The following is a 12071-nucleotide window of genomic DNA, read 5'->3' as shown; positions in this document are numbered from 1 at the left end:
AGGAGATGTGGGGGCTGATCGTCAGGAGAGGATGGTCATCTTGGTAGGAAGATACTTGGAGAAATAGACTGACATTTAGTCCCAGAAATAAAGTTATATTATATTGTAATATAATCCAAATGGAGCCCAGAACAATCCTTAATTTCAGAGTTGAGGCAATCTAAACGAAGCAAATCATTCTAGACTTAAGTTGGACTCCTTTTTCAATTATTCTCTTGGGTCTGGAAGACACACTAATGGAGAAAGTGGCACTGTCACACGCAATTTCTTTCAACATTTTTTGGTGTACTCTTAGTCTTTTTCTCCCCCCCCCCGGAAACTATTCTGCCCTGGAACCCCAAGGGAGACAAGCATTGGGTCATCAGGTAAACTATTCTGCTGTGGACCCCCAAGGGAGACAAGCATTGGTTCATCAGGGAAACTATTCTGCCGTGGACACCCAAGGGAGATAAGCATTGGGTCATCAGGGAAACTGTTCTGCCTTGGACCCCCAAGGGAGACAAGCATTGGGTCGTCAGGGAAACTATTCTGCTCTGGACCCCCAAGGGAGATAAGCACTGGGTCATCAGGGAAACTATTCTGCCCTGGACCCCCAAGGGAGATAAGCATTGGGTCATCAGGGAAAGTATTCTGCCATGGACCCCCAAGGGAGACAAGCATTGGGTCATCAGGGAAACTACTCTGCCATGGACCCCCAAGGAGACAAGCATTGGGTCATCAGGGAAACTATTCTGCCCTGGACCCCCAAGGGAGACAAGCATTGGGTCATCAGGGAAACTATTCTGCCGTGGACCCCCAAGGGAGACAAGCATTGGGTCATCAGGGAAACTATTCTGCCCTGGACCCCCAAGGGAGACAAGCATTGAGTCATCAGGGAAACTATTCTGCCCTGGACCCCCAAGGGAGACAAGCATTGGGTCATCAGGGAAATTATTCTGCCCTGGACCCCCAAGGGAGACAAGCATTGGGTCATCAGGGAAACTATTCTGCCGTGGAACCCCAAGGGAGACAAGCATTGGGTCATCAGGGAAACTATTCTGCCGTGGACCGCCAAGGGAGACAAGCATTGGGTCATCAGGGAAGCTATTCTGCCCTGGACCCCCAAGGGAGACAAGCATTGGGTCATCAGGGAAACTATTCTGCCATGGACTCCCAAGGGAGACAAGCATTGGGTCATCAGGGAAACTATTCTGCTGTGGACCCCCAAGGGAGATAAGCTTTGGGTCATCAGGGAAACTATTCTGCCCTGGACCCCCAAGGGAGACAAGCATTGGGTCATCAGGGAAACTATTCTGCCCTGGACCCCCAAGGGAGATAAGCTTTGGGTCATCAGGGAAACTATTCTGCCCTGGACCCCCAAGGGAGATAAGCATTGGGTCATCAGGGAAACTATTCTGCCATGGACTCCCAAGGGAGACAATCATTGGGTCATCAGGGAAACTATTCTGCTGTGGACCCCCAAGGGAGATAAGCTTTGGGTCATCAGGGAAACTATTCTGCCCTGGACCCCCAAGGGAGATAAGCATTGGGTCATCAGGGAAACTATTCTGCCCTGGACCCCCAAGGGAGACAAGCATTGGGTCATCAGGGAAACTATTCTGCCCTGGACCCCCAAGGGAGACAAGCATTGGGTCATCAGGGAAACTATTCTGCCGTGGACCCCCAAGGGAGACAAACATTGGGTCATCAGGGAAACTATTCTGCCTTGGACCCCCAAGGGAGACAAGCATTGGGTCATCAGGGAAACTATTCTGCCCTGGACCCCCAAGGGAGATAAGCATTGGGTCATCAGGGAAACTATTCTGCCCTGGACCCCCAAGGGAGATAAGCTTTGGGTCATCAGGGAAACTATTCTGCCCTGGACCCCCAAGGGAGACAAGCATTGGGTCATCAGGGAAACTATTCTGCCCTGGACCCCCAAGGGAGATAAGCTTTGGGTCATCAGGGAAACTATTCTGCCCTGGACCCCCAAGGGAGATAAGCATTGGGTCATCAGGGAAACTATTCTGCCATGGACTCCCAAGGGAGACAAGCATTGGGTCATCAGGGAAACTATTCTGCTGTGGACCCCCAAGGGAGATAAGCTTTGGGTCATCAGGGAAACTATTCTGCCCTGGACCCCCAAGGGAGATAAGCATTGGGTCATCAGGGAAACTATTCTGCCATGGACCCCCAAGGGAGACAAGCATTGGGTCATCAGGGAAACTATTCTGCCCTGGACCCCCAAGGGAGACAAGCATTGGGTCATCAGGGAAACTATTCTGCCCTGGACCCCCAAGGGAGATAAGCATTGGGTCATCAGGGAAACTATTCTGCCGTGGACCCCCAAGGGAGATAAGCTTTGGGTCATTAGGGAAACTATTCTGCCCTGGACCCCCAAGGGAGATAAGCATTGGGTCATCAGGGAAACTATTCTGCCTTGGACCCCCAAGGGAGACAAGCATTGGGTCATCAGGGAAACTATTCTGCCCTGGACCCCCAAGGGAGATAAGCATTGGGTCATCAGGGAAACTATTCTGCCCTGGACCCCCAAGGGAGATAAGCATTGGGTACTACATTGTGCCAGGTAGAGCTGTAGTGTAGACTAACATCTAGTCTCTGAAATGAACACATCTTACATAAAAAAAACAGTTGTTCAGTTATCTTAATAAAAATATAATAAAAAGGAGCCCAGTGACTCTCTTCCTGATACTGCAGTGATCTAGACTTGCCAAACATTATTGACTTGCATGGGCTGTATTTGATATATATTTGCATCAGGGTCTGTAAGACAGACTAAGCTGTAGTGTGTCAGTTTGTGTTGTTTAAGTGTTGGGTTACCTCCTGTGTACTCTTGCCATGGCAGTTAAATGGATGCAGTGAACATGTTGAAGTTGAGATAACAAATAGATCAGGAAGTCTCTACACTCAAATCGTTCCACATGTGGAAAGACAAGAAGGGATTGAGTTGCTTTTGTTCATACAAATACAGTAAGAAAGAGAATGTTGTGGTGTGTCTTCAACTGTTCAAAACTATTTCTTTTAATTGCTTCTTGTTGCGATGGTTTGCTGATTGTTTAAGTTCTACTTTATTTACATGTATTTATAAGCATCTGTAGTAATCTAGATTTTCTTGTATGCAGCTGGACTCAAGAAGATATGAACAGAAATTAAAATATTTGAGGTTTCCAAGCCCCAGTGCTTTTCCCAAGCTTAAGAAATTGTTACTTTTAACAAATCAAAAATACATATTGTGTTCATATCAACTGGCCAGTTCATAAAATGTCAGTTGCAACAAATAGGTATTACAACTGAAATGTAAAACCTCAAAGCAGGTTTAGAAGTGACCCTTTTCAAGAAGATGAGCTGGTTACTAGGTATATCTGAGGTTGTCAGGAATCTAATATAATATAGGGTAACACGGTGATTGGTTTAAAACAGGATTAACACCATCAAGCATTTAAACAAGCTCAACATCATGGAGATCACAGAAATACGTAGCTTTAGGAAATAAAATTAAAAAAACCATTGACCTATGTATTCTATGAGAACTAGCTTAAAAAAAAATATCTTTGTTTTACATATTCTTTTCATTTTTTTGAAGCTACATATTACTGTGTGGAGATACATGAAGGATGGGCTGACTGAGTACTGTATACAAACTCTGTGTAATGGACACACAAGTGTAGCAGCAACATGAACACAAATTAATCCCGACTTACAGTTTGATTGACTCCTGTAGATGGTGTTTACAAACAAGGGTAGACCCCACAGTCCCTGATGGAGCGTAGAGTCGGAGAGATGCCATGCCTCCAGCCACTGATATACCGCCTCCCTGGGTCAACACTGTATGCCCGACCCCATGCTGATTCATGTACAACTGATTATCTTTCACCCCTTAATTTCACAAAATAAATAAACACAGACCAGGCAGGTATTCTCTTACAGACTAGCTGTGGGTTTGATACTAGCATGTATACCTCTGCAGGCCAGCCGAATGGCACCGTCTGATACCAGTAGTTGGGCTAGACTTGCTCATGTCTGTTTTGGTGTTAAACTAAGAGTCTCGCACTGGCAGAAACTAACAACTAGACTTGCTCATGTCTTTTTGGGTGTTAAACTAAGAGTCTGTCACTGGCAGAAACTAACAGCTACACTTGCTCATGTCTTTTTGGGTGTTAAACTGAGAGTCTGGCACTGGCAGAAACTAACAGCTAGACTTGATAATGTCTTTTGGGTGTTAAACTAGGAGACTAAGATCCTGTAACTGTCCAGTCATCACCTGAGAATATGGGTTTTATCTGTCGATCCTGTAACTGTCCCCTAACTGTAAAAGGGTCCCTGATACTTGAGGGTTCCTGAAACTTAAGGGCTCCTGACACTTGAGGGCTCCTAATACTTGAGAATTCCTAATACTTGAGGGCACCTAATACTTGAGAATTCCTAAAACTTGAGGGCTCCTAATGCTTGAAAATTCCTGATACTTGAGGGTTCCTAATACTTGAAGGCTTCTAATACTTGAGAATTCCTAATTCTTGAGGGCTCCTTATACTAGAGGGCTCCTTATACTAGAGGGCTCCTAATGCTTGCGAATTCCTATTACTTGAGAGCTTCATAATACTTGAAGGTCCTTGATACTTGAGAATTCCTAATACTTGAGGGTTCCTCATACTTGAGAATTCCTAATTCTTGAGGGCTCCTCATACTTGAGGGCTCCTGATACTTGAAAATTCCTAATACTTGAGAATCCCTGATACTTGAGGGCTCCAAATACTTGAGGGTTCCTAATATTTGAAGGCTCCTGATACTTGAGGGCTCCTTTAATACTTGAGAGCTCCTAATACTTCATGGCTCCTCATACTTGCGAATTCCTAATACTTGAGGGTTCCTGATACTTGAGGGCTCCTAATACTTGCGAATTCCTAATACTTGAGGGTTCATGATACTTGAGGGCTCCTAATACTTGAGAATTCTTAATACTTGAAGGCTCCTGATACTTAAGGGTTCCTAATACTTGAGAATTCCTAATACTTGAGGGCCCCTGATGCTTGAGGGCTCCGTACTTGAGGGTTCCTAATACTTGAGGGCTCCTAATACTTGAGGGCTCCTGATACTAGAGGGTTCCTAATATTTGAGGGTCCCTGATACTTGAGGGTTCCTAATACTTGAGGGCTCCTGATACTTGAGGGCCCCTAATACTTGATGGTTCCTAATACTTGAGGGCTCCTGATACTTGAGGGCCCCTAATACTTGATGGTTCCTAATACTTGAGGGTCCCTGATACTTGAGGGTTCCTAATACTTGAGGGCTCCTGATACTTGAGGGCCCCTAATACTTGATGGTTCCTAATACTTGAGGGTCCCTAATACTTGATGGCCCCTAATACTTAATGGCTCCTGATACTTGATGTTTCCTAATACTTGAGAGCCCCTAATACTTGATGGCTCCTAATACTTGGGGGCCCCTAATACTTGATGGTCCTTGAGGGCCCCTATAACACTTGAGGGCCCTTAACAATTGAGGGTTCCTTATACTTGAGGGCCCTTAACACTTGAGGGCCCTTAACACTTGAGGGTTCCTGATACTTGAGGGCTTCTAATACTTGAGTGTTCCTAATACTTGATGGTCCTTGAGGGCACCTGTATTGAACTTTTATTTTACCTTATACATAACTTCATTTGGGGGACTTAATGTGAGTCTATGTTTGGTGGAGGTGATGGAGCTGGTGTGTGTGTTGTGGATGTTCCAGATGCCCCAGCAAGGGGGCAGTGGCAGACAGGGACAGACTGGGAGAGACTGGGAGAGACTGGGAGATAAGACATCTGCCTCCCGATAACACCAGGCTACCAGTGATAGGTGGAAAACTAGACAGAAAAACCCTGAAATGCCCCAAGTACATATACATTTAGTTTGTGTGTTAGTGCCCCATTTTCAAAGGTTGTGACAAGGCCTAATGTTTCATGAATTTGTTTAGAAAACGTTTGAGATTAATAGATGAACCTTGTGTTGTCTGTCATGATGAGGTTTTCAAGGAAGTTGGGCAGATATTTGCTCCAGATAGGCTGTGAGTTTGTGTAAAATACATGAATAAATCACCATTACCTATACATTTTGAGTTGCTTGCATACAAATAATTGCAGGACCAAATTTGAGAAAGCCAATAGCGTAACAACACAGTGCATAAGTATTGCTGTTGTGATGTGACAACTGACACATGCATTGCTGTTGTGAGCTGGTGTGACAACTGACACGTGTATTGCTGTTGTGATGTGACAACTGACACATGTATTGCTGTTGTGAGCTGATGTGACAACTGACACATGTATTGCTGTTGTGAGCTGATGTGACAACTGACACATGTATTGCTGTTGTGATGTGACAACTGACACATGTATTGCTGTTGTGGGCGATGTGACAACTGACACATGTATTGCTGTTGTGATGTGACAACTGACACATGTATTGCTGTTGTGATGTGACAGCTGACACATGTATTGCTGTTGTGAGCTGGTGTGACAACTGACACATGTATTGCTGTTGTGATGTGACAGCTGACACATGTATTGCTGTTGTGATGTGACAACTGACACATGCATTGCTGTTGTGAGCTGATGTGATGGCTGACACATGCATTGCTGTTGTGATGTGACAACTGACACATGTATTGCTGTTGTGAGCTGATGTGATGGCTGACACATGTATTGCTGTTGTGATGTGACAACTGACACATGTATTGCTGTTGTGAGCTGATGTGATGGCTGACACATGTATTGCTTTTGTGATGGGACAACTGACACATGTATTGCTGTTGTGATGTGACAACTGACACATGTATTGCTGTTGTGATGTGACAACTGACACATGTATTGCTGTTGTGAGTTGATGTGATGGCTGACACATGTATTGCTGTTGTGAGCTGATGTGATGGCTGACACATGTACTGCTGTTGTGAGTTGACATGACAACTGACACATGCATTGCTGTTGTGATGTGACAACTGACATATGTATTGCTGTTGTGATGTGACAACTGACACATGTATTGCTGTTGTGATGTGACAACTGACACATGTATTACTGTTGTGAGTTGATGTGACAACTGACACATGTATTGCTGTTGTGAGTTGATGTGACGGCTGACACATGTATTGCTGTTGTGAGCTGATGTGATGGCTGACACATGTATTGCTGTTGTGATGTGACAACTGACACATGTATTGCTGTTGTGAGTTGATGTGATGGCTGACACATGTATTGCTTTTGTGATGGGACAACTGACACATATATTGCTGTTGTGATGTGACAACTGACACATGTATTGCTGTTGTGATGTGACAACTGACACATGTATTGCTGTTGTGAGTTGATGTGATGGCTGACACATGTATTGCTGTTGTGAGCTGATGTGATGGCTGACACATGTACTGCTGTTGTGAGTTGACATGACAACTGACACATGCATTGCTGTTGTGATGTGACAACTGACATATGTATTGCTGTTGTGATGTGACAACTGACACATGTATTGCTGTTGTGATGTGACAACTGACACATGTATTGCTGTTGTGAGTTGATGTGACAACTGACACATGTATTGCTGTTGTGAGTTGATGTGACGGCTGACACATGTATTGCTGTTGTGAGCTGATGTGATGGCTGACACATGTATTGCTGTTGTGATGTGACAACTGACACATGTATTGCTGTTGTGAGTTGATGTGATGGCTGACACATGTATTGCTGTTGTGAGCTGATGTGATGGCTGACACATGTACTGCTGTTGTGAGTTGACATGACAACTGACACATGCATTGCTGTTGTGAGTTGACAACTGACATATGTATTGCTGTTGTGATGTGACAACTGACACATGCATTGCTGTTGTGAGCTGACGTGACAACTGACACATGTATGGACAATTGTACCAGTATATCAGGGTATATGATGGCAGCACAGTGTTTCTGTTCGGTGTATAATGAAGATACAACATGAGCAATAACAGGAGGATAATTGTACCAGTATATCAGGGTATATGATGGCAGCACAGTGTTTCTGTTCAGTGTATAATGAAGATACAACATGAGCAATAACAGGAGGATAATTGTACCAGTATATCAGGGTATATGATGGCAGCACAGTGTTTCTGTTCAGTGTATAATGAAGATATCACACTTTGCCAGACAGATTAGTTCAGAAGATGAAGACAAGTTGTTTCCCCCAATTATCTGTTCTCCATCCCCCAGTTGTGAAGGAATCTATCTCCCTGCATTCCCCACTCAATGAGCTGTCCAGGCCCTGTGATGTTGGAGTAATGGCCCCAGACTGGTCTGTAAATAAACTTTCATCTCATTACGGAGCTTGTGGAGGGTGTGATAGACTTGCACAAGTCTCTAAGGCAATACTTATTAGTTTTAAATTATTATTTCTAGATGATGATAATAAGAACAAGCTGTCCCTACAAGAGACTGGGGTCCTTAGTCCACACATCTAGACTTGCCTATAAGGAGGATAGAATTACTACCAATCCCTGGACTTATCTTTCACTACAGCCTTGGAGCAAGGCTAAGGGTGTGACTAGGGGTCTACGCACTGTGATGTAGTAGGGGCTTCAGCTGGCTGGTGCAGGGTCCCCTAGGGAGCTGTCTCACAGCAGATATATACAGTGAAGGCTGAGATGAAGTTGTCTGGTGAGCCAATCAGCTTCTCTGTCTCGGACTCTGGGGAATATGATGCTGTTATTTACCACCTAGAGGAGAAGAAAGGGAGATGTGTTGTGATTCCATGGATGGGAATGACATGCATCTGAAGGCCCAGTGCTAGTAGAGGCAGGCTAATAGAGGCAGGCTAATGGAGGCAGGCTAATGGAGGCAGGGCTCTTGTTGTTTTCAGTTAGTCCTGCACCATGACCGTGGAATATATAAGCTAGCTCTACTCTGAAATCAGCATAGGGAATTTTTTTATATTTTTAGAGTCAAGAAGGTTATTGTGTAATATAAGATTTCAGAGACTAAATGTAAGTCTAGGCCACAGTTGTTCTTGTCCTGAAGAATTGTAAAACTTTGATGCTTGTATGTACGAAAACATACAACTTTATGGATAAAAACTGGTTTGTTGCACATAGTGATTTAGATGTAGATTTGTACACTGTTATCAAGATGGAATGCCGACCAAACAGTTTAATGTTAGTTTGGGGTAAAACGCTGTGCTCAGCAATAATCTAGCTGTAATGATGGCAGCCTGTAAATAAACAAGACTTGACTAGACAGTCCAGTGATCCAGCAAGCATTGATGTATGCAATTATGGGATATGATGACATGCTTCAACCATTTTAGTGAGTCTCACGAGCCGATCCATTTAAACTTACACAGTACAGTAGCAGCAGCCGAGGTGTGAATACACAAGTACGTACGTTCAAGCATTTATGAACTACCGTATTCGATGTAATAAGCGCCCCGCTCTAATAAGCGGCGATATTTGCTGATATATTGGCTAGTGAACAATCCCAATTAGCAATCCTTCCGATTGATCAATGTACACAAGACTTATTTATTCGCGTATAATACACACTCGTGTGTTATATGCACCCTTAATTATGGGCAATTAAATTCTGGAAAAATATATCTGTCGTACATAAACATTTCAGGCTGAGAGTATAAACCACAAAATTTATCCTTCAACTCTGTTTTTTTCACCAAAATAATATTCTAATAAGAGCCCCCTATTTCTAATTTTGAGAGTGCCCTGGGCACTTATTGCGTCGAATACAGTAACTCGTTTCACAACACATACAACCTGTACAATCTTCTTCAGACACCTGAATCGTCTGATTTGAAAACGGGTTATTTGGAATACACTGCTTTTGATTTCATGGAAGTTAGATCACATGTCAAGGAGTTGAAGTTAAGTTTGTGAAGATAGCAGACGATATTCAATCAAGCTGCCATCCAGCCATGGAATTCTACAGTCTTGGTGACATCATTTGCTGATTGTTCTTTATTGTTTAAAGGTACAAAGATACTGGCATTATTTTCACACCTTTTAGGCCGGGAATCGTGTTAATTTGGTAGCACAGTAATTTCATGATTTACAGTATTTAAAGGGTCATTATATATACTCGTAATTAGAATTTGTTATGTCTTAAATTATGTCAAATAACCCCCAAAAATGTAACAAAAATGAGATTTTAAGTGTTATTTCTTCCAAAAGTAATAAAATATTATTTTTTAATGACTTTCGAACACATTGATGAGAAAAAATACATAAAAAACATTCGAATTAATTAATTTTTGAACCGGGGATTGGGTGCACCTCAGATGTTAACGTTTACAAACCTGCATTCCTAATGCACTCTCCTAATGCACTTGTGTATGGAGCATGAAATTCAAGTATTTTGAACAAACAAACATTTGAAGGTGATACAGTTCAGGTGAACAGAAGATATATTCAGCTACAGTGTTGAAATTGAGAGCATGTATATTTGTATTTGCAGTTTTTCCTTTTAGATTAATGGTGTTTTGGATTCTGTTTGCAGAGCTGCTAAATGTTGAAATGTTTTTGTGAAAAAGGTTTGCTTATAAAAAAAGGTTTTGAGGAAACAGTTAACTGATTGTGCTCTCCAGTTAGTTTGGTGGTTGGTACAGTTCTGAAGGGCAACATTGTGTCTAATTCTTGGAAACTGTTGTGTTTTATCATTTGTTTATAGACCAGACCAGACCAGACATAAGATTTTATGAAACACCTGCCCTCATTTGAAAATTAAAAATGTGTTTTTTAAGGGAAAGGTTGATGTTTAATTGAGGATGAGGATGTTGAACACGTTTTTGTTGCTGTATTTTTCACTTCACATTTATTTCCCGAGTATTTTCAGGACATTGTTTGAGTGAGTGAGTGAGTGAGTTGGGTTTAAAACTGTTTTAAACAGTATTCCAGTTATATCACGGTGTGTCAGCTTAATGTGGGAGGAACGCCCGAAGTGATACAGGTCTCAGACGTTTACCATTTCAGTGAAACCCACGAGCATGGGTATGGTGCTGACAAACCTAGAAACATAATCGGGGCGAACTGGAATTCGAACCCACAATCATAGATTTCAGGCATGCCCAAGGGACGCAACTCTGCACAGCGTATTGCGGTGCCTTAGACGACTGGGCCACCCGTGCCCCCTGTTTGATTGAGAATGGGTTGAGTGAGTTGGGTTTAACGCGCCTTGAACAGTATTCCAGATATATCATGACATGTGATGCAGGTCTCAGACGTTTATAACAAGCACGGGTATGGTGCTGACAAACCTAGGGACATAATCAGGGTGAACGGGTATTCCAAACCCATAATCATAGATTTCTAGCATGCCCAAGACACGAAACTCCGCACAGTGAATGGCAGCGCCTTAGATGATAGGCCACCCGTGCCTCTGTTTGAATAATTAACCTCCCATCAATCCTGACATTATTTTGATTTTGTTTTATGTTACCATGGTTACAATGTCTCAGTGTATTGCCTGAGAAAGTCCATGAATATGTAAATATATTAGCTTGGTCATTTTGACCATGTTGACCATATGTTAAAATTGGTAATTGTACCGGCATGTTTTTCTATACAATCTTTCTAAACTGAGACTGTTCTCAAAATAGTCACTGCAATCATTTCAAGCTATGTTAGTTGTTCCGGCCAAGACTTGATCTATCTAGTATGCCTTAGATTTCAGTTTAAACACATGGCTTGTCATTCGAATTGTATTGTTTGTTGTTTTAACTCTGTACTCGGCAAATTTCCAGCTGTATGACGGCGGTCTGTAAATAATCGAGTCAGACAATCCAGTAATCAATATCATGAGCATCGATCCACGCAATTGGAATACGACAACATGCATCAATCAAGTCAGCGAGCCTGACGACCCAATCCTGTTAGTCGCTTTTTATGACAAGCATAGTTGCCTTTTACGGCAAACGTGTTGCTGAGGACCTATTCTAACCCAGGTCTACAGGGGTCAAGGTAATTCAGATCGGTACAAATTGTATTGTGGCAACTAATCAATTCACTGAATAGAAAACAGGAATGTTGCAGGGTGTTACGCCAAGTACACAATTGATTTT

General features: G+C 42.8%; 1 protein-coding gene across 1 annotated transcript in view; it reads left to right on the top strand.

Moving 5' to 3' along the window:
* LOC139447390 (propionyl-CoA carboxylase beta chain, mitochondrial-like) overlaps window positions 1-12071 on the top strand; it is a 76629-nt gene that overhangs the window by 45028 nt on the left and 19530 nt on the right. The gene's annotated exons all lie outside the window — the stretch shown is intronic.

Source organism: Haliotis cracherodii, unplaced genomic scaffold, assembly GCF_022045235.1.
Source record: "Haliotis cracherodii isolate W230 unplaced genomic scaffold, xgHalCrac1.p SCAF_7, whole genome shotgun sequence".
Taxonomy (NCBI): Eukaryota; Metazoa; Mollusca; class Gastropoda; order Lepetellida; family Haliotidae; genus Haliotis; species Haliotis cracherodii.
This window is presented reverse-complemented; position numbering and strand designations above follow the sequence as displayed.